A 23,910-nucleotide genomic window follows, 5' to 3' on the forward strand; every position below is an offset into this window, starting at 1 on the left:
TTATTTTTGCTTTTGTTTCCTTTGCCTGAGCAGATATATCCAAAAAGATACTGCTAAGGCTGATGTCAGAGAGCATACTGCTTATGTTTTCTTCTGGGATTATTATGGTTTCAGCTCCTACATTCAGGTCCTCCATCCATTTTGTGTTAATTTTTTTGTGTAAGATAGTGGTCTAGTTAAATTCTTTTGCATGTGGCTGTCCAGTTTTCCCAACACCATATTGAAGAGAATTTCCTTTCTCCGTTGTATGTTTGTATCTCCTTTGTTGTAAATTAGTTGTCCATATATGTGTGAGTTTATTTCTGGGCTCTCTGTTTGGTTTCATAGATCTGTGTATCTGTTTTTCCACCAATACCATGCTGTTTTCATTACTATAGCTTTGTGGTATAATTTGAAAAATCAGAGTTTTGATGATTCCAGCTTTGTTGTTTTTTCCCTCAGGATTGCTTTGGCTATTTGGAATCCTTTGTATTTTCATGCATTTTTAGGATTTTTTTGTCCTATTTCTGTAAAAACAACAACAGCAACATGTCCTTGGATTTTGATAGGAATTGCATTGAATCTGTGGATTGCTTTAGGTAATATGGACATTTTAACAATGTTAATTCTTCCAGTTCATGAACATGGAATATCTCTCCATTTATTTGTGTCTCTTTCAATTTCTTTCAACGGTGTCTTATAGTTTTCAACATACAGGTCTTTTACCTCCTTGGTTATATTTATTCTTAGGTATTGTTGTGATTTTAAATGGAATTGTTTTCTTAATTGTTTTTCTCTGCAAGTTTATTGTTAGTGCATGGCAATACAACAGATTTTTGTATATTAACTTTGTGCCCTGCAACTTAATGTATTCATTTATTATTTCTAATTTTTTTTGGTGGTGTCTTTAGGGTTTTCTGTATATAAAATGTCGTAAATAGTGACAGTTTTCCTTCCTTTCCAATTTGGATGCCTTTTATTTCTTTTTCTTGCCTAATTACTCTAGTACTTCCAATGCTGTGTTGAATAAGAGTAGTGGGAGTGGGCATCCTTGTCTTATTCCTGAACTTAGAAGGATAGCTTTCAGTTTTTCATCATTGAGTATGATGTTAGCTGTGGGTTTGTCATCTATGGCCTTTATTATGTTGAGGTACAGTTCTTCTATACCCATTTTATTGGATGTTGAATCTTGTCAGATGCTTTTTCTGCATTTATTGAGATAATTGTATGATTTTTATCTTTTCTTTTGTTAAAGTGATGTATCATGTTGAATGATTTGCAGATGTTGAACCATCCTTGCATCCCTGGAATAAATCCCACTTGATCATGGTGTATGATCCTTTTAAAGTATTGTTGAATTCGGTTTGCTAATACATTGTTGTTGAGGATTTTTGCGTATATGTTTAATCAGTGATAGTGGCCTGTAATTTTCTCTTTTTTGTGTTATCCTTGTCTTATTTTGGTATCAGGATAACACTGACCTTGAAAAAATGTGTTAGGGAACATTCCCCTTTCTTCAGTATTATTGGAAGAGTTTGAGAAGGATAGGAATTAAGTCTTTTGAATGTTTGGTAGAATCTACAGGTGAAGCCATTAGTCCTGGAGTTTTGTTTTTTGGGAGAGATTTTTGATTATTGCTTCAATCCCCTTACTAGTGATTGGTCTATTCAGATTTTTTATGTCTTCCTGATTCAGTCTTGGAAGGTTGTATGCTTCTAAGTATTTATCCATTTCTTTTAGGTTGTCCATTTTGTTAGCTTATAGCTGTTCATTGTAATCTGTTACAATGTTTTGTATTTTTTCTCTTTTGTTTCTGATTTCATTTGTTTGAACCTTCTCTCTTTTCTCCTTAGTGAGTCTAGCTAAAGGCTTTTCAATTTTGTTTGTTTTTTCAAAAAACCAGTGCTTAGTTTCATTGGTCTTTTCTATCATCTTTTTAGTCTCCATTTCATTAATTTTCCTGATTTTTATTATTTCCTTCCTTTTATTGACTTTGATCTTTGTTTGTTCTTCTTTTTCTAGTTCCTTTAGGTGTAAAGTTAGATTATTTGAGATTTTTTTGTTTCCTGAGTTAGGCCTGTATTGCTGTAACTTTCCTCTTAGTACCTCTTTTGCTGCATCCCATAGATTTTGGTATGTCATATTTTAATTTTCATTTGTCTTCTAGTATTTTTTGATTTCTCCATTGACCCAGTAGTTGTTCAGTCGCATTTTGTTTAGTCTCCACACATTTGTGATTTTTCCAGCTTTCTTCTTGTAGTTGATTTCTAGTTTCATACCATTGTGGTTGGAAAAGATGCTTGATATGATTTTTAGTCTTCTTAAATTTATTCAGACTGATTTTGTGTCCCAACATATGGTCTGTTCTTGAGAATGTTCCATCTGCACTTGAGAAGAATGTGTATTCTGCTGCAGTTGGATGGAATGCTCTGTATATATCTGTTAATCTGTATGATCTGATGTTTCATTTAAGACCTGTGTTTCCTTGTTGACTTTCTGTCTGGATGTCCTATCCACTGATGTAAGTGGGATGTAAAGTCCCCTGTTATTATTGTACTGCTGTCAGTTTCTCTCTTTAGATCTGTTAAGAATTGCTTTATATTTTTTTAGTGCTTTTGTGTTGGTGCATATTTATTAATAAATACTGTTTTCTTTCTGGATTGTCCCCTTTATCATTATATAATGCCCATCTTTGTCACTTGTTACCTTTTTTTGTCTTGAAGTATATTTTGTCTGTTATGAGTGTAGCTCCACCCACTTTCTTTTGGCTGCCATTTGTGTGGAGTATCATCGTCCATCCCTTCACTTTGAGCCTGTGTTTGTCTTTAGAGCTGAGGTGAGTCTCCTAGAGGTACCATATAGTTGGGTCTTGTTTTTTAATCCATCCAGCCACTCTGTGTCTTTAGATTGGTGAATTCAATTCATTTACATTGAGTGATTATTGTTAATGGGGACTTGGTATTTTCTCTCTATCTTTTGTTTCTAGTTGCTGTATATCTTTATTGTTCCTTTTCCTTTGTGTTTTTGTCTGCAGTTTTAGTTTGGTGGTTTTCTATGATGTTTCTCAGGGTCTTCTTTTTTTTTTGTTTCGTGTCTCTGCTCTGCGTTGTTTTTTTTTTTTGTTTTTTTTTAAAATCTAAGGTCTTTTTCAGCACTTGACCCATATTCTCTCTTTTTCTTTTTTTTAATTTATTATTTATTTATTATTTATTTTTGGCTGTGTTGGGTCTTCGTTTCTGTGCGAGGGCTTTCTCTAGTTGTGGCAAGCGGGGCCACTCTTCATCGCGATGTGCGGGCCTCTCACTGTCACGGCCTCTCTTGTTGAGGAGCACAGGCTCCAGACGCGCAGGCTCAGTAGTTGTGGCTCACGGGCCTAGTTGCTCCGAGGCATGTGGGATCTTCCCAGACCAGGGCTCGAACCCGTGTCCCCTGCATTGGCAGGCAGATTCTCAACCACTGCGCCACCAGGGAAGCCCCCTGCTCTGCGTTTTTGTATTGTGTTTATCATGATATTTGTATAAAACATCTCATAGATAACATAGTCCTTTTTCTGCTGGTAGCACCTCACCTTCATTTGTGTGTATACAGGTTTTGTCCTTTTCCTTTCCAGTTTTTTACTGCAAATTATTTCTTTGTTGTTGTTGTGCATTTGTTACCAAATCAAAGTAGTTATAGTTATTTTTGATGCTTTTTTCCTTTAACCTTTATACTATAATTGTTTAGCAACTTGTTCTGGTATAGAGTTGAAATTTTCTGATTCTGTCTGTTTATCGCCTTATTTAACACATTATTGACCAGGGGATTTTTGCAGAAACCAATGCCTGTGGCCGTAATATGCCTCCGGTCAAAAATGTGTTAAAGTTTTGTGTACTTTTGCCTTTTTGTTTCTGATAAAAGAACTCCTTTCAACATTTCTTGCAAGGTAGGTCTAGTGGTAATAACTTTCTCAGCTTTTGTTTGTCTGGGAAAGCCTTTGTTTCTCTTTCCTATCTGAAGGTAACTTTGCTGGATAGAGTATTCTTGACTGACAGTTTTTATCTTTCAATATTTTGAGTATGTCACTGTACCTTTTTCTGGTCAGTGCAGTTTCTCCTGAGAAATCTACTGATAGCCTAATGGTACCTTTGTACATTACTGTCTTTTTTTTCCCCCCGTTTGTTTTGAACAGAACAAATTCTTTCTTTGTTATTGACTTTGGTTGTTTTAGTATAATGTGTCTTGCAGAATGTCTTTTTGCATTGAGATAATTAGCTGTTCTGTTAGTTCAGTAGGCTTGTATACCTTGTTCCTTCCCCAGGTTTGGGAACTTCTCAACCATTGTTTCTTTAAATAAGCTCTCTGCTTTCTTCTCTCTCTCTTCTCTTTCTGGGGTACCCAGTATCCCTGTGTTGCCTTTTCTTAGGGGAGCTGGATAGTTCTCGTGGAGTTTCTCCATTTAAAAAAAAAATCTTAATTCTCTCTCATCTTCTACCTGAATCATTTTCAGATTTCTGTCTTTGAGCTCACTAATTTTCTTTTCCAAATGATCTGCTCTATTTCTGGCGCTTCCTAATGCATTCTTCATCTCATTTATTGAGTTCTTCAGCTCTAGAACTTCTGTTTGGTTCTCATTTTTTAGAGTTTCAACGTCTTTGGTAAAGTATTCCTTCTGTTCATGAATTTTATTCCTGAGCTCATTGAACTGTCTTTCTGAGATTTTGTAGCTCATTGAGTTTCTTTGTGACAGCTATTTTGAATTCCCTATCAGATTACAGTCTTCTGTGATTTTAAGTTTGGTTTCTGGAGAATTATAATTTTCTTTTTGTGATAATATTACTGTGGTGTTTTTTTTAATAAATATTTTTTATATTACATGGTTTATTTAGATTTCTGATAGGCCTTTTCTTTTTATTTATTTATTTATTTATTTTATTTTTGGCTGTGTTGGGTCTTCGTTTCTGTGTGAGGGCTTTCTCTAGTTGCGGCAAGCGGGGGCCACCCTTCATCGCGGTGCGCGGGCCTCTTCACTATCGCGGCCTCTCTTGTTGCAGAGCACAGGCTCCAGATGCGCAGGCTCAGTAGTTGTGGCTCACGGGCCTAGTTGCTCCGCGGCATGGTGGGATCTTCCCAGACCAGGGCTCGAACCCGTGTCCCCTGCATTAGCAGGCAGATTCTCAACCACTGCGCCACCAGGGAAGCCCCTACTGTGGGTTTTCATGGTGCTTGATGAGCTGTTCTTTTGCTGGTGTATTTGGAGTAGTGAACACTTTTCTTATTTAAGTAAAGCTTTGTTTACTTTGATTCTAACAGTTCAACAGATTGGTATTTAGAGGCCCTTCTTTTGCTTTTCAGTAGATGGAGCTGTAGCAGTAGTTTTTGATTTCTCTCACCTGAGCTGCCTCTGAGATGTCTCTGAGAATTGGTGCTCCCCACCCTCCACCACTTACGCCAGAGGTGTTACCAGTGCCCTTGTCCTCACTGCTGGTACCTCCAGGGTAGCTGGTGCTTTGCTACTGCCAGTTTCGCTGCTGTAGCTGATGTTGCTACTGAGGGCACCATGTTGGCAGGCTCGTCCGCCATGTCCAGGGTCGCCTGGGTCATGGGCGGTGCTGCCACAGTGTAGAAAGGGGGAGTGTATGGGGAAGCTGGAGTTGTCAGGTTCATGAGCACCTGCCACTGTGGGTGAGGGGCAGATTTGCAGGCACTGCAGCGGGTGGAGAGACAGGGTCCCAGGCCCCACCACCTCTGCTGCCTGGTCCCCTGTCACTGCAGGTGCTGCTGTGCCTGAGAGGCTGCAGCTGTGTGTGCTGCCTCTGCGGCTGCTACCGAGTTCTCTGGGGCCGTGGGCTCGGCTGTCAAGGCTGGGGTCTGGGGTGGGGCCTTTGCTGGACCCCAGTGCTGGCTGCTCTGTGTGTCCAGTCCACTCACATTCAGATGTACAGATGTGTGGGTCTCTCTGGCATCCTAATGTGTTGGGCAGAAAAGGAACCTTTTTTTGAATCATGCATGTTTTACTAGATGTAGATCAAAGGGACGAGACAAAGGGAACGTCTCATTCCACCAAGATGCTGATGTCCTTGTCATAATCTTATTCCTTGGATTGGGTTTCCTAGGGTTGCTGTGAGAAATTGCCACAAACTTGGTGGCTTAAACAACAAAAATTATTTCGCTCATAGTTCTGGAGGCCAGAAGTCTGAAATCAAGGTGTTGGCAGGACCACGCTCCCTCTGTGAAGGCTCTAGGAAAGAATCCTTCCTTGCCCTTGCCTAGCATCTGCTGGCTTCTGGCAGTCATTGGCATTCTTTGCTTTCTAGCTGTGCCGCTCTAGTCTCTGCCTCCATCTACACATGGTCTCTTTCTCTGTGTCTATTTCTGTGTGCCCTCTCCTCTTTCAAGGATATAAATCACTGGAGGTAGCGCCTTCCCTAATCCAGCATGACCTAATTTTAATTAATTATTTCTGCTAAAGACCCTTTCTCCAATGTTCTGGGTGGAATGAATTTTTGGAGGGCACTAATCCACTATACTGTAGGTTGATCCATGCCAACTAACCAAAATGAGAGGCAGCTGTCATGTAGAACTAGAGTGCAAAGTCTAGAAAATGAGTGTCAGATTCTGCCACTTATAGGTGTGTGGCCTTGGGCAAGGTACTTAATTACTCTGTGCTGTAGCTTTCTCAGGTATAAAGTGGAGATAATAATAGTGCCCAACTTACGAAATTGTTGTAAAGATTACAATATTTAATATGTGTATGGTGCCTAGAATACCTAGCACAGCGTAAGCAAATTTTAGTGATAAGTGCCGTCACAGTCAGTCTTCTTACTTAGTAGGCCTATGAAGATGCTTTCCTGAAAACTTTCTCCCAGTTTAGTTTCTCCTCCCTCTTCCTGATCTTAAATACTATTCAGTCCTTTCTCCTTCTCCGTGTCATCATTTGTGAGGTGTTGCAAGAGGTACACTGTGGTAGTGTAGATGGCCTTTGCACACGTTCAAGGTCAGTTCTGGACCATCCCACTCAGAAGCCTCTACATGGCTGAATGGCTGGAGATTGTGGAACCTGTTGTTCTTCCAAATGCCTGGGGTTGCATGGGATCCCTGGAATGTTAATTAATTTTCATATTTCCCTTTAAGTTACTTCTGTAGCTGGAACAAAGAGTTTCTGAGCTGGGTTCCAAAGGGGCATTCTCGTTCACCAACACCGTCAGAGAAGATTGTACTTGAAGCTTTCCTGTCATTTTTAAGAGCCTGTAAAAGGCATTCGAGGTTTGCAAAGTTGGTTTAAAATATGTTCCCAGATCTAGCAGTGGAGCTTTTGGTCATATATTCCCGCTGAAGATTCTGGGATTACTTTAGACAGGGAGCTCTGCAAGGCTGAGGTACATTTCTGACAACTAAGGGACCTTGAGATAAGGAAAGGTACTCTCATATTTCCTTTGAGAACCTTCTGGCCGCATGAGAAGTGATTTTTATTTCAAATCATGCCTCATTTCATATTATTCTCTGCAGTATTATTTTTCTCTCAAAATTAAAGAAAAAATATACCAAGTATCTCTGGTCATAGAAGTGCTATGAGCTTACTTTGGGACCCCTGAGGTGGTTACCGAAGTAAATTCAAGTCTATTGAATTGTTTCCTGTCATTACAGGCCAGGGGCAAAAAATTAGACTCAGTCAAGCCTAGTAAATGATACATGTTAAATTTGGTTGTTTGATATCATTTATAAATGTGTAGAAATGTGTGGGTTTTTTTTTTTAATATATAACTGCTTATTTCTACTATATTTTCAAGTTAAACTACAGTATTAAAAATTTCAGATAATCAGTATAAAAATTTTTATTGATAAAAGAGAACCTTTTTTAGATTAAATTGACTCATCCAGTACTTACATTAACCACATATACTGTATCCTGCTTTCCACCGCCTTGACTTGTTTTTGGATATTTGATACATGCTAATGTATGCAAAACAGACTAGTCTACTTTCTTGTCTTTGTACAGTGAGATGAGCTGAGAGAATTATTCACTCATTCATTTATCAATATTTATTTAGAGTGCACATTTTACTGACTTGGTGCCAGCTTCTGAGATGAATGAGATTCAAACTTTTGGTTAGTAAATCTAGAAGAGAGAATTGATGTGTAAACCACTAAATTACAATATGGTGTGAAAAAGGCAAGAAGTGGCAATGATTAACTCTATCAAGGATTGAGGGGGGGATTGAAGTTTTTTCAGAGAAGGTGACATCTGAGCTGTGTTTTGAAACATAAAGGAAGCTTGTTGGCTGATATGAACAGAGAAGAAAGTATGTATCATAAAATATAATGTTGTGTTTAAGAACTACAGGCAACTTGGTTTTGCTGAAGTTTATAGTTAATGGTCCCTCTATTTCTAGGACTCTTAGTAGCTGTAGTTTTTGTTGTAGTTTGTGGAAATTTAGGAAATTTTATTTACCTCATGATACTTGCCAGATCGTTTAAAGAGATAATATGATATCGAATTAATATTTGCATAAGTGAATGTAAATTAAGCCCTGATAATTGATATCCCAATATCAGGGGTTTGAGAAGTATTATATAATACTACAATCATAGCATTTTCCGTCTCCCTTCTGCTCCAGTACATCTATGTAATGTACTCCCATTTGTAGTGGTGACTCACCATGGTGATAAGTCTCAACCTTGGGCAGTGGTTTGGGGTGTGCCCACATAGAGGCATATACTCGCCAAGGTTAATCTAGTCCTAGTAACATATAAATCTCTAAATACAAATGGATTAACACACTAGGTATTTATTTCTCACCTAAGTAAAGTACAAGATGAGAGTTTTTGACTGGTACCTGGGTATGGGGTGGCTGGGGGTTGGGTAGGAGGCGAGAGGGCTTGGCTTCATATAGCTGCTCAGGGATCTAGGCTGATAGATGATCCACTGTCTTTAGCATACAGCTTCCAAAGCTGCCTTGGGTATTCCCATCCAAGTTTCATATGGGAGAAGAGAGAGTGTGGAGAAGGCCTGTCAGCTTTTTATCTACGCTAAGCCCTGAAGTGACATACGTCACCTCTGTTCATGGTCCATTGGTGAAAAGCAGCCACAGGGCTCTACCTAAATGCAAAGGAGGATGGGGAATGCGGTCCCCCGCTGGACCACTGCTTCTCAACGACTCAGTGCCACGGAAGATGACCGTGAATCTTTGCTGGGCAATCAGCTGCCTCTACAACCAGGGTATGTTAGAATCCCTAGGAAGGAGTAGGAGGATTTCAGAATTATAAGCAGCTTGAGAAAGCCTTGCAGGTGACTCGGATATGTCCTCTTAGGGCATTTTTCTCTCCTTAACTTACTTGAGTATTAATACTAGCTAAATGTCTTCCTGTACAGGTGTAGATTCTGAAATTCAGAATTCAGGGAGGGTAACTCTTAGAGTTAAATGTTAAATTTTGATGTAGCATTTCATGTGCATCATTTTGACTTTGATTTTTCTACCATAGTGTGCTTAGTGTGTTTTGTTTCTTTTGTTTTTTTGCTTTTCCAGCCAATTTTCAAAGTCCGTTTTTCTTAAAGTTGTTTAAAATTCTTACAACTCCTAGGAAACATTAGTTTTAAATACATGTTATACTGCTTTTGGGAGAGGTGACAATCTTTGGATTTGGGGAGATTTGATTTAATTTTTTATTTGAATATAATTTTAGCTATAGCTAATGAAGATTTTAGTAGGAAATAATTGCCAGGTAGATAATATATGTGTATTATTTAGTTCATAAGTAGAGACTGTGCATTCTGCTTTCCTTTTCCATTTCAGCAATAGATGCTGTAAGATTTACGTTAGTATCTTATAAACTTATCTGAGAAGCATTAATGAGTCCTAAGGTTAATAACAACAACGATACCCCCCCGTTGGAATGAGATCCAGAATTTCTGCCACTGCTGATAATTATGACTTTTAAAAAGTCATTTCTTTTCACCAGTTCTTATAAGGATTGGAGCTACTACAGTAAGTGAGATTCATAGTGTGATGGATTTGAACCACGAATGATTTCTGATTGTTGTCTCACTGTCTTACGTTCATTATTACTCAGTAGTTGTGTGTGGGTGTGCCTATGGCCTGCTATGTTTCAGGCCCTCTGATAAGTGTCAGATTGTGGATGGTGGGTACAAAGTGCTCTCATGCAGCTTACATTTTAGTGTGGCACTGTTAATAGAGATGATGGAAATGTTGTTTATCTGTATTATTCAGTATGGTAGCTGCTAAGCCATATGTGGCCTGTTAGGCATTTGAAATGTAGCTAGTGAAACCGAGGAACTGAATTCTTTTTTTCCCTCCAGTTTTATTGAGTTACAATTGGCACACAGCACTATATAAGTTTAAGATATACAATATAGTGATTTGATTTACATACATCATGAAATGATTACCTCAATAAGTTTAGTGAGTATCCGTCATCTCATGTAGATAAAACATTAAAGAAATGCGGAAAAGGTATTTTTTCTTTGTGATGAGAACTCAGGATTTAGTCTTAACAACTTTGATATATCAATATAACTTATAGCAGAGTTAATTACATTTATCATGTTGTACATTACATCCCTAGCACTTAACTATCTTACAACTAGAAGTTTGTACCTTTTGACTGCCTTCATTCAGTCCCTTCTCCCCCTTCCCCCCACCTCTGTTAACCACAAATCTGATCTCTTTTTCTGTGGGTTTGTTTATTTGTTTTTGAAGTACAGTTGACCTACAAGACTGTAATAGTTCCTGGTACACAACATAGTGATTTGATACTTCTGTACATCACAAAATGATCACCATGGTAAGTCTAATTGTCATCTGTCACCATACAAAGATATTACATAATTATTGACTATATTCCCCACACTGTACGTTTCATACCTGTGACACATTTGTTGTAAAACTGAAAGCTTGTACCTCTTAATATCCCTCACCCATTTCTCTCCTCCCCAAACCCCCTACTCTCTGGCAATCATCTGTTTGTTCTTTGCACCTATGACTCTGTTTCTGTTTGGTTATGTTTGTTCATTTGATTTGTTTTTTAGATTCCACATGTAAGTGAAATTGTACAGTATTTGTCTTTCTCTGACTTACCTCACTTAGCGTAATACCTTCTATGTCCATCCATGTGTTGCAAAGGGAAAGGTTTCCTTCTTTTTTATGGCTGAGTAATATTCTATTGTATATATATATATATATATATATATATATATATATATATATATATATATATATATACCACTTCTTTATCCACCAATAATAGATGGGCACTTAGGTTGCTTCCATACCTTGGGTATTATAAATAATGCTGCATTGAACATAGGGGTGCATATATCTTTTCGAATTCGTATTTTCATTTTCTTCGGTTAAATACCCAGGAGTGGAATGGCTGCATCATATAGTAGTTATATTTTTAATTTTTTGAGTAATCTGCATATTGTTTTCCATAATAGTTTCACCAGTTTACATTCCCACCGACAGAAGACGAGGCTTCCCTTTTCCCCACAACCTTGTCTCTACTTGTTATTTGTTGTCTTTTTGATAATAGCCATTCTAACTGGTGTGAGGTGATATCTCATTGTGGTTTTGATTTGCATTTCCCGATTGATTAGTGAAGTTGAGCATCTTTTCATGTGCGTGTTGGCCATCTGCATGTCTTCTTTGGATTGAATTCTTAATTTTATTAGATTTTACTTAATTTAAATTTAAATAACTGCATGTTCTGGCTAGTGGCTATCTAATTGGACAGTACAAGCCTAGGGAAAAAATACACATTGTTCAAATAATCACACTACAAAATGTGAAATTGCAAGACTGATAATTGGTGTGAAGTAGATGCATATGATGCTTTGAGCACCTGTTGAGTTTTATTTGACTTATGTAGGCAGGTCATTAAAGGCTTAGGTTTGGGTGCTAGAGATGGAGAGAAGTGGATAAATTTGAAGGATAAATAGGGTATAAAACGGACAGGGTCTGGTGATGGTTTCAAAATGCCTTCTAGACTTCTTGCTTGAACAACTGAAGAGATGAGACTTATTCACTAAGAGAACGTTGAAAAAGAACCAGGTTTGTGGGTGAAGCAAATGAGCTTGGTTTTGTAATATACAGGCCCGAGACACAGAATAGAGGTTTAGGCTGGACGTAGACATTTGGTAATTGAAGCTATAAGCAAGAATGTGTTCACTTAGAGAGAGAGCATAAGTTGAGATAATGAGAGTGCAGAGGACTGAACTGAGGAACTCCCGTGCTTGATCGTGGGTTAGCATGTAGAGGAAAGAGAAGGACGATGGATTCTGAGAGAACTGAAGATTCAAGGAACTTGAGATTCCAACGAAGTCAAGGAATAGCCTTAGTTGATATAGTTGGGTGCGTAGGCTTGGAGGAGAAAAGGTTATGGTTTAAGATGTATGAAAAAGTGAATTTTGAGATGGAATATTTAGGAGCCATGGTAATCTTCAGGATCTGCCTGTGGGCATGGATGACCAACGTTGATAAAGCAGAGAAAGGTGGTCATGGGATTAAGGGAACCATACAGGTTAATTATAGTGAAAACATATTTAATCCCATTTTGACAAAAACTCAAAAAGTCTAAAAGTTTCTCTTGTTAGAGTTACAAGGTATTAAAATGTGTTTCATAATGTGCATATATTTAAGTAGTACTACATACATTATGTAATACTTGTTATGGTACACAGTAGAGCTAATGATCACATCATATCTCTTAGGGAGCTTTTGATCATTCAAAATCTGAAGGTTTGTTGTGTAAGTCATTTGAAAATGACTAAAGATGATTTACCCTGTTATTTAAAAGATTTATATGGCTCCGCAACCTTGGCAGATACCAGTAATAAAACGCCTCGAACTTTGCATTTGTGGCTTTGAAGGGTCTATGTAAATTAAGTCACCTGTCCATGCTTTGAAATCTTTAAAACTGAGTGATCATTCATCTTTCATTGGCATTGACTTTTTAGCTGCCCTTACATTTTTTTCTTCCTTTTATAATTAAAACCACAAACATGAGTTCTGGAAAGAACATGAGTTGTTTGAATCTTATTCTGAAAAAGCCAATGAAGTTTTAATACTTTCAGGGAAGGAGGTAGTTATCAAAATGATTTTGAATTACCATCTCTGGATCAATTCTCACCCCTCCCCTCATGCTTGCAAAAGCACACATAAGTTGACCTTTCTAGTTCAGGCTGAGTTGTAAAATACAGTTCTAAAATTAGTTTAAGATAATTTGAATATAATTGCCCAGTTTGACAAATGTTACATCTTTTCTTCTCTTTAAATAAATATTTTTGAAATCAAGACAGTTAATTAACTAATGAAGATATTAGGATAAAGGAATGACATATAAATACAAATGTAAATACCAATTTTCAGTTATGATTTATATGATTAATATTTTGGTACTTAGCACATAATCTGCACTTTTGGGGTGGTGGTGATGGTAAAGTATTTGATTTCAGTGTTCTTTTTAATGTTTTTTTAAATTGAGGTATAATTGACATTCAATATTATATTAGCTTCAGGTGTAAAACATAATGATTTGATATTTGTATGTATTGCAAAATAGTTACCACAATAATTCTAGCTATTATCCATCACCATACATGCAGTATTAACAACTTTCAAATATGCAATACAGTGTTATTAACTCTAGTTGCCGTATTGTACATTACATCTCCATGACTTATTTATCATATAAGTGGAAATTTGTACCTTTTGACACCCTTCACCCATCGCACCCACCCTCTTCCCCTCTGGCAACCACCAGTCTGGTCTCTGTGTCTATGAGCTTGTTTTGTCTGTATTTTAAAAATTCCACATATAGGTGAGATCATACAGTATTTGTTTCTCTTTGTATGACTTATTTCATTTAGCCTAATGCCCTCAATGTCCGTCCATATTGTTGCAAATGGCGAGATTTCATTATTTTTTATGGCTGAAGAATAATCGTGTGTGTGTGTGTATGCCACATTTTCTTTATACATTCATCTGCCGATGGGCAGTTAGGTTGTTTCCATATCTTGGCTATTGCAGATAATGCTGCAATGAACAGAGGTGCACATATCTTTTTCAAGCTAGTGTTTTCATTTTCTTTGGATAAATTCCAGAAGTGGAATTGCTAGATCGTATGGTAGTTCTATTTTTATTTTTTTGAGGAAACTTCATACTGTTTTCTATTGTGACTGCACCAATTTACATCCTACCAATAGTGCACACAAGTGTTCCCTTTCCTTCACATCCTCTCCAACACCTATTTCTTGTCTTTTTGATATATCCATTATAACAGGCCTTATTGTGGTTTTGATTTATATTTCCTTATTGATTAGTGTTGTTGAGCATCTTTTCATGTAGCTTGGCCATCTGTATGTCTTCTTTGAGAAAATATCTATTTAGATCCTCTGCCCAATTTTAAATCAGATTTTTTTTGCTATTGAGTTGTATGAGTTCTTTGTATATTTTGCATATTAACCCTTTATCAGATATATGACTTGCAAATATTTTCTCCCATTTAGTAGGTTGCCTTTTCATTTTGTTGATGGTTTTCTTTGCTGTGCAAAAGCTTTTTAGTTTCATGTAGTCCCACTTGTTTATTTTTGCTTTTATTGCCTTTGATTTTGGTATCAAATCCAAAAAATCGTCACCAAGACTGATGTCAAGGAGCTTACCACCTGTTTTGTTCTAGGAGTTTTATAGTTTCAGGGCTTAAGTTGAAGTCTTTAATCCATTTTGAATTAGTTTTTTGTGTATGATGTATGATAGTGGTCCAATTTCATTCTTTTGCATGTGGCTGTCCAGTTTTCCCAACACCATTTATTGAAGAGACTTTTCTCCATTGTATATTCTTGGTTTCTTTGTCATAAATTAATTGGCCATGTATGTATCAGCTTATTACTGGGCTCTCTATTCTGTTACATTGATCTATTTGTCTGTTTTTCTGCTAGTACTATACTGTTTTGATATTATAGCTTTGTAATATAGTTTGAAATCAGGGAGCATGATGCCTCCAGCCTTGTTCTTCTTTCTCAAGATTGCTTTGGGTATTTGGGGTCTTTTGTGGTTCCTTACAGATTTAGGATTGTTTGTTCCTTTCTGTGAAAAATGCCATTGGAGTTGTGGTAGGGATTGCATTAAATCTGTATATTGTCTTGGGTATTATGGATATTTTAACAGTATTAATTTTTCCAGTTCATGAGCACAGCACATTTTTCCATTCATGCCATCTTCAATTTCTTTTTATCAATATCTTATTTTCAGTGTACAGGTCTTTCACCTCCTTGGTTAAATTTCTTCCAGGATATTTTATTCTTTTTAATGAAATTGTAAATGGGAATGCTTTCTTAATTTTTCTTTCTGACAGTTCATTATTAGTGTGTAGAAACACAACAGATTTCTATATATTGATTTTGTATCCTGCAACTTTAGTAAATTTATTTATTCTAAAATTTTTTGGTGAAGTCTTTAAGGTTTTCTATATATAACATCATGTCATGATTATTTAATGTTGCTTCATAGTTGCCACTTGTTTGTGTATATGCATAAACACACCTGATCATCTTACCAACAACTCTGCATATAACAACCAAAAAGGATTTTTTCCAACTAAATTATTCTGGAATGAAAGATACTATTCTCTAATTTTCTCAGATTTAAGTATTGAGGTAATTCTACTAAAACTGTATAAATATGCATATTATAGCAAGTTAATTAGAAGTTAAGTTCTTTATTCTTATGTGTGGACTCATCTTAAGTGGTAGATTTAGCAAGAGGGTAGTTTCACTCATTACTATTCACAAAGAAATACGACTTCTACCTTTAATAGATTTAAATTTTCCTCATGAACTCACTCTGCCAAGTACCTGGCTCTTAAAAATATAACCTTGCCAGTTAATAATTTTTTAGCCAGTTCTTGTTGATTCTGTTTGGTGTAAATACTCAATCTTTTATTTTATCTTATCTCTTCCCATATTACTCTGTAAGATATCATCTGTACCTGTCTCAGGAAACTTACTTCTCCTGTGACAATTAGTCAGTGTTGTGTTCATCATAGTGGTGGTGAGTTCTTCGCTGTTGGGAGCCTGGTTTGATGTGAGTCTAGACATGTGTCTGTTGAGGGGCGCCTGGTTCTCGCTGGCCTTTTTGATCAGCATGTGTAGGTATGTACTACTGAAGCCCATGATCCCAGCTATTTACTTTTACTTTTGAAGACCTCAAATAATGCAGTCCTTCATTCTGATCCTGGGCCTCCTCCAGCTCACCAGCCCTCTCAGTGGGTTTTACCTCTCAGTAGGACCTGGGGGACGTTCTGAATCCCTTGCAAGCCATACCCATACCATGAGTTCCCAGAAGTGCTGCTGTAGGTATATCTGTCACCACCCTCTTCCAAGCTGTATTAATATTCCCATGTCATGTAATATATGGAGTTGAACTGATAGTTGGTCTTCTCCTAGGGCAATTGCTTTCACACTGCTAGGCTATGAACTATAGTAAACACATTTAAAACTATAGCATGGAAACAAGTTTCACAAATCAATATTTATCTTTGCTACTTAAGATAAACTTGGCATCTTCTATATTATTCTAATAAATTTTAAAAAAATGGTACTTGTGACCTGGTAAAGGATTTACGACCTAGTAATAGGTCTTCATGCAAAGTTTAATGAACATTGTTTTAGAGGCCTGCAGCCTCCCCCAGGTTATACCTGAGATGTGGGTCTCTAGGGGAGATGTTCTTTGGGTGCCTTATATCTAACTGGATGTTTTAACAGAGATACTTCTTTACTTCCCATCCCCCTCCCCCCGCCATTCTCCCCCAGTAAAAGGTTCAGGCCATACAGCCTAATTTTGTGAAGTCATTTAAATTTGATCTCCTTGCTCTCCATCTGTCTTTCCTTTCCATACTCTCCCATGGTCAAAAGGGGCAGATCTTCTTCTGCGTGTTGGGGCTTCCCTTTCATCATAGGCTGAGCCCTTTCTATATTACGGGTAAATTCTGTGATCCAGTCATCCAGCCTTTGGTATGGGAATGGGGATTACCAATAAAATTAATTTTCCAAAAAATGTAAGCCCCAAGACCACGATTAGGATCATGCTACTATGTTAGGATATACTTTGAGTCATTTTTTTCTATTTGGAAAAGTTGGTGAATAAAAGGAACAGTGCTGTTACTGTGTTGTCATATTCTTTATTCTGTTCTTCAAAAGTAATTGTCTTTCAATTGTATATGAATATTAATAATTCTTTGAACTCTGTATTGGATTGTTGTGCCACTGGTGGAAAGAGTGTGTTCTTGCAAGTTTTCACTGTTTTAGGGTTCAGAATTTCCAGGAGATTCTGCAAACTCAATTCTGTATGAGGTTTAAAAACAGATGTGGCACAGGGAGATCAGCTTGGTGCTTTGTGACCACCTAGAGGGGTGGGATAGGGAGGGTGGGAGGGAGATGCAAGAGGGAAGAGATATGGGAACATATGTACATGTATAGCTGATTCACTTTGTTATAAAGCGGAAACTAACACACCATTGTAAAGCAATTATACTCCAATAAAGATGTTAAAAAAAAATCTTAAAAAGAAGAAAACAGATGTGGCAGACTTATTTTTCTTATAACTGGAGGTTGGTGCCTTTGACCACTTCCACCCATTTCCCTCACCGCCTGCCTCTGGCAACCACCAGTCTGTTCTCTGTATCTATGAGTTCGGTTTTTGTAAGTCCTGGGGATATAATGTGCAGCACGGTGACTAGAGTTAACAGTATTGCCTTGTATATTTGAAAGTTGATAAGAGAGTAGATCTTAAAAGTTCTCATGACCAGAAAAAAAAAGTTTGTAACACATTATGTGTGGTGATGGATATTCACTAATCTGTGGTAGTCATTTCATAATATATACATCTATCATCAAATCATTATGATGTGCATCTGAAACTAATAAATGTTTCATGTCAATTGTATTTCAATAAGAAAAAAGGAATCATAAAACAAAACAAAGCCAGATGTGGTAGGAACGTTGAAAAAAGGAAAATTGATGTTAATTGTGTTTTCTCCGTGAGTTAAAAGGCATCTTGAGAAATTCTTCTAAATGTAACAACAAACAAAACCACCTCGCCAATACACAAGGAAACTCCTCTTTCTAAAGAGCCGTCATTTCAACTTCTTTTATAAACGTAAAGTATTGCCCAGAGTTTTAAAGTTTTTATTGCTTTTTGATTGTTTTTATTGAAATGCTTATTGTCTCTTGTTAAAAACTGCATTAATTATACAGCGATGGCCCACCTTCTCAACCTTTTCCAGAAGAGGCCCCCAGTTTCCATTAAAGAGTTTTATGGGGGCTTCCCACACGTCAAATTTCACACAGCCAGCTACATTCGCTTTTTTTTTTTTTTTTTTTTACATTCGCTTTTTATAAAGGTCTTTGAATGCAATGCCAAGGCCTCCCACTAATTGTTTTATGGGCTTGGGGTGGGATCTGCATCCCTGACTGAGGAAGCCCCATGTTAAAAGACTGTGGGAGTAACGAGTTGTCAAACATACCCAGAAAGAGCAGTAAAAAAAAAATCCTGGTTCGCTGTACTGTTGTTGCCAAGGAGCATAGGCAGAACACAGAACATGCCAAATGCTGCCTGATTGTAAACAGCGACCCCCTTTTCAGAGAATACTCACTTCATTACATTTTTGAAAGAAAATCAAATCACAGATAGATCCGAAATGGATTTTAATGTTCATTTGAAAGTTTGGCACTGGTAAATTACTGTTTCTTCAGGTGGTTAAAAAATACAAGTAACTAAATATTTTTATGTGTTCTTTCAAGGGGAGATAACTAATCATGGTTATCTGTGAACATTTAGTCTTGGAATAATGTGTTCGAAGTTCTTTGCTTCATTATCTTTTTTTTCCTCTGAAAAGGCTAAGGAAGTATGTTTTTACCCCCTATTAACCATTACATTACATGTATCTATACTAAAAAAAGTACCTTCTAAACTTTAAAGAAGAATTGTAGTGGCAGAATTGAAACTCCTATTCCCTCATCAGGGCCTGACGTTGTGTTTTTCTCAGTCTCAAGCATTTGCTTGGCATTCTGAACCTGTCTTCCTTCTAGACACTGAACAGGATATTTTTGAGGTACACCATGAACTTAGTGTTTTTAGCTTGGTTAATGTTGACATGTGAACAGAATTATGAGTCATACTTCAGTAAGGCCTAGAGTAGAAATACTGTATGCTGTAGGAAGGTAGTACAACCTGTCTCCATGCAGGTTGATAGCATTAAAACTAAACGAAATATTGAGATTTTTGCGAATTTTGAAGTATCTTTTTGGAAGTTGGTGAAGGAGAAAAGCGAGTAGAGTTCTTCTTTGTAATTGAAATACGCTGATTAAAAAGATTCTTATATTTTAAATAATCTTGAGTTTGCAATTCTTTATGACAAAATTATTCTCTTTTTCTTAGCATGTTTCTTATGTGTATAACATGTGGATATTTCTTGGGTGTGGTGCATGTGTATAATACTTATGCCATTCTGTTATACTAGTAATAATACAACATCAATGTATAATATAGAAAGCAAACCACAAATAGAACATTATACAATATTAAGTACGAAATGAGTTAGATTTTGCTACCTTCAGTTGTCTGTTAATAGTCTTTTTTTTTTTAATTTTTATTTATTTATTTTATGGCTGTGTTGGGACTTCGTTTCTGTGCGAGGGCTTTCTCTAGTTGCGGCAAGTGGGGGCCACTCTTCATCGCGGTGCGCGGGCCTCCCATTATCGTGGCCTCTCTTGTTGCGGAGCACAGGCTCCGGACGCGCAGGCTCACTAGTTGTGGCTCATGGGCCTAGTTGCTCCGTGGCATGTGGGATCTTCCCGGACCAGGGCCCGAACCCGTGTCCCCTGCATTGGCAGGCAGATTCTCAACCACTGTGCCACCAGAGAAGCCCTGTTAATAGTCCTTTATTCATACAATTATATTTTTTCTTTCAAAGTTGGATATAAGATTGCAAAATCTAGGGCTTCCCTGGTGGCGCAGTGGTTGAGAATTTGCCTGCCAATGCAGGGGACACGGGTTCGAGCCCTGGTCTGGGAAGATCCCACATGCCGAGGAGCAACTGGGCCCGTGAGCCGCAACTACTGAGCCTGCGCGTCCGGAGCCTGTGCTCCGCAACAGGAGAGGCCGCGATAGTGAGAAGCCCGCACACCGCAATGAAGAGTGACCCCCGCTCGCTGCAACTAGAGAAAGCCCTCGCACAGAAACGAAGAACCAACACAGCTAAAAAAAAATAAATTAATTAATTAAAAAATAAAAAAGATTGCAAAATCTAAAGCAGAGAGAAACCCTTGATGATAATTTCCTCATCACTGTGACTCCAAGAAATTTTAATCTCAATTTTAATATATATTATAATTCTCTATCTATGTAAAATAACTTTAGTCAACGTGCTATTACTTATATATGAAAAATTACTCCTTAAAGCCAGATATTCTCTCTGGATGACCCCTTGCTGTATCTTTATTTTGAATAAGAACCAACTTATTTGTACGATCCATAAAACCAACCACACCCTGTCTATTAAAGATAAATGTTATCGTTTACATCTTCTTCTGTGAGCTTACATTTGTCATTTTAAGTTCAAACCCCAAATTATGAAATATTTTAACCATTGCCAACACATCTTCTGTAGGTTGTGCTAAACTTTTCCCTTCATTTTCAATTCTGAGGGGCCAGATTACGTAGAGTGCTTACCACTGCTTCTGTGCTGCCATTGGATTCTTTCATCCCAGTGGAACTCACATCAAAAGTGCTGTTTCATTGACTCATTTTCCATTGTGGGCCTCTAAAATGCTTAGTCATGCAGAATATTCTTGTGTATAATTAACCCATCTTTAGCCAGCTTGCTTTTCTTCATAAGACACTTTGCTGTCATTATAATTGTTCTATTGAATATCCTGTGTGCATTTTTTATGTACATGATGGTGAAGTTTGAAAATGAAAAACAAACCCTGTGCCACATCAGTAATAGAATTCATAATAGTGTTCTGAGTTGTTTACAGTTAATATTACAAGTTAACATATATTTAATACTTTCTCAATTCCGAATTCATTTCATATATATATATGTGTGTCTTCTAATCCTGTAGAGGTAGCATTATGTTATTCCTGTTTGCAGATGAGAAAATTGAGTCTTAAGAGAGTTAGGAAGCTATCCCACAGTCATGTGGCAAGTCAGCAGAGTTGGGATATAAATGCAACAGGCTATGTTCAGTCATTTCTCAGTATCTGGAGAGGGAAGGGGATTGGTTCCAGGACCCACCACAGATACCAAAATCCACAGGTGCTCAAGTCTCATAGTTCGCCCTCTGTATCTGTGAATGAGGAACTGTGGGTAGGGTGGGCTGACTGTATATTTACTGAAAAAAGTCCACCTATCAGTGGACCTGTGCAGCTCAAATTCATGTTGTTCAAGGGTCTGCTGTACTCTGAAATTTTATGTTCATGAAAGGAAGTATTGAAATTGAAGGGATTGTTTAGATATTTTGATTCATTTTTTATTTTTGGTGATTGGTGTCTGGTTTACAGAGATTGCTCTCGGGTAACTACTAATAGTATATGCCCAATCATTGTTGAATGCATTCCAGAGCCCTGGCTTCAAGTTCTGGCATTTAGACTGGATTCCTATATATGATTGAACCTTCTAGAACTTAAGTTTCTCAGATCAAAAAAGAATGTATTTAGGTGTTGGAAAAACTGGGCATCCGTGTGCAAAAGAATGAAACTGGACCCTTCTCTTACATCATACACGAAAATCAGCTCAGAATGGATTAAAGACTTAAACATAACCCTGAAGCTGTATAGCCCCTAGAAGAAAACATAGGGGAAAGTTTTCACGACATTAATCTTGCCGGTAATTTTATGGATATGATATAAAAAGTACAGGCAGCAAAAACAAAATAAACAAGTGGGACTACTGCTAGTGCACAGCAAGGGAAACAAATAACAGAGTAAGAAGGCAACCTGCAGAATGGGAGAAAATATTTGCAAACCATTTATCTGATAAGAATTAATCTCCAAAATATATGAGACTCCTATAACTCAATAGCAAAATAACTATTAACCTGATTAAAAAATGGGTTATGAACTTGAATAGGCCTTTATCCAAAGAAGACATGTAAATGGCCAACAGGAACATAAAAAATGTTTAATATCACCAGTCACTGGGGAAAAAGAAATCAAAACCACAATGAGATATCACCTCATACCTGTCAGGATGGCTGTTATTTAAAAAAATACAAGTATTGGCAAGGAAATGGAGAAATTGGAATGCTTGCACACTGTTGGTGGGAATGTAAAATGGTGCAGCCGCTATGGAAAACAGTAAGGCTCCTCAGAAATTAAAAATATAACTACCATATGATCCAGCCATCCCACTTCTGGGTATTTATCCAAAGAATTGATACCAGGATCTCTAAAAGATATTAGTACTCCCATGTTTATTGCAGAACTATTCGTAATAGCCAAGATGTGGAAAAAACGTGAACATCCATGGGCAGATGAATGAATAAAGAAAATATGGGATATACATACTGGAACACTATTCAGCCTTAAAGAAGGAAATTCTGCCATATGTAACAACATGAATGAACCTTGAGGACATTATGCTAACTGAAAAAATCAATTCAGAGAAACACAGATACTGCAAGATTCCACTTACATGGGGTATCTATCATAGTCAAATTCATAGAATCAAAGAGTAGAATGGTGGTTGCCAGGGGCTGAGGAGTGGGGAAATGGAGAGTTACTAAACAGCAGGCATAAAGTTTCAGTTACGCAAGATGAATAAGCTCTAGCGGTCTGCTGTACAACATTATGCCCAGAGTCAGCAACGCTGTATTTTACACTGAAAATTTGTTAATAGAGTAGATCTCATATGATGTGTTTTTACCACAGTAAAATAGCATTAAAAATTTTTTTTAACGTGAAAATATTTTTAAAATAAGTTTAGATGAGCTATTTTTGTATAATAGATAAGAGCAGACATGCTCTTCTTGGAGAGGTAATAGTGGAAGGCGGGAGTCCTTATGAAACCTCCTTTGCTCTATTTATCCCTACCCCTAGGCTGTGTGAAATATACTAGATGAGGTGATCTTTCAGCTCAAAGATAATTTGGGTTCCAAATCTCTTTGCCACAATCTTTTGAAAGGTCTGGCTTGGACTTGGCCTTAGGTGAATCTACAGTATGGAGCTAAATAACATGGTGAGTAAACTACTCTTGGGGGTTTGGGGGGTGTTGTCTTCAGCACTCAGTCATTTCCAATTATTTATTATGGGACCCAGTTTAAGGGTGTTATGTATTGAGTAGCATATGGTGTGCTGGGGACTGTGGTATTCTCTTTCATTTTGGAAGAAATTCCTCTTCCTTCTGAGAATAATTTTCCTTTTCCTCCCTGCCCTTAGGCATTTAAAACATTTACTTGATATATCTCTGTTACTCCTATTTGGCAACTGTAGTTACTTGTCTTCACTTTTTCTGGGACAAGCAAGGTAAAGTTGGAGCTGTAGAATTACTGAAATCATCCTACCAGCTGAACTATTTCCTTGTTTAGTGACTTCTTGCTCTTATATTTCTAGGCAAAACTTTACTCATAAATCGGAGAAAAACAATATTAATCTTTTTCTTTATGTTTCTTTTTTTTTTTTAATTAATTAATTAATTAATTTATTTTTGGCTGTGTTGGGTCTTCGTTTCTGTGCGAGGGCTTTCTCTAGTTGTGGCAAGCGGGGGCCACTCTTCATCGCGGTGCGCGGGCCTCTCACTGTCGCGGCCTCTCTTGTTGCGGAGCACAGGCTCCAGATGTGCAGGCTCACTAGTTGTGGCGCACGGGCTTAGTTGCTCCGCGGCATGTGGGATCCTCCCAGACCAGGGCTCGAACCCGTGTCCCCTGCATTGGCAGGCGGA

General features: G+C 37.4%; 1 protein-coding gene across 7 annotated transcripts in view; it reads left to right on the forward strand.

The window, feature by feature from the left end:
* Positions 1-23,910, forward strand: part of BMPR1B (bone morphogenetic protein receptor type 1B) — a 413,799-nt gene that overhangs the window by 138,400 nt on the left and 251,489 nt on the right. Inside the window, exon 1 of one of the 7 annotated variants that reach the window (XM_082461772.1) lies at positions 3,453-10,758. The exons of the other annotated variants lie outside the window; for them this stretch is intronic. The gene's annotated coding sequence lies outside the window, so the exon portion shown is untranslated. Of the gene's footprint in view, positions 1-3,452; positions 10,759-23,910 lie in introns of those variants that run through there. 7 annotated transcript variants of the gene reach the window in all.

The sequence above is a fragment of the Balaenoptera physalus genome (genome assembly GCF_965194825.1).
Source record: "Balaenoptera physalus genome assembly, chromosome: 5".
Lineage (NCBI taxonomy): Eukaryota > Metazoa > Chordata > Mammalia > Artiodactyla > Balaenopteridae > Balaenoptera > Balaenoptera physalus.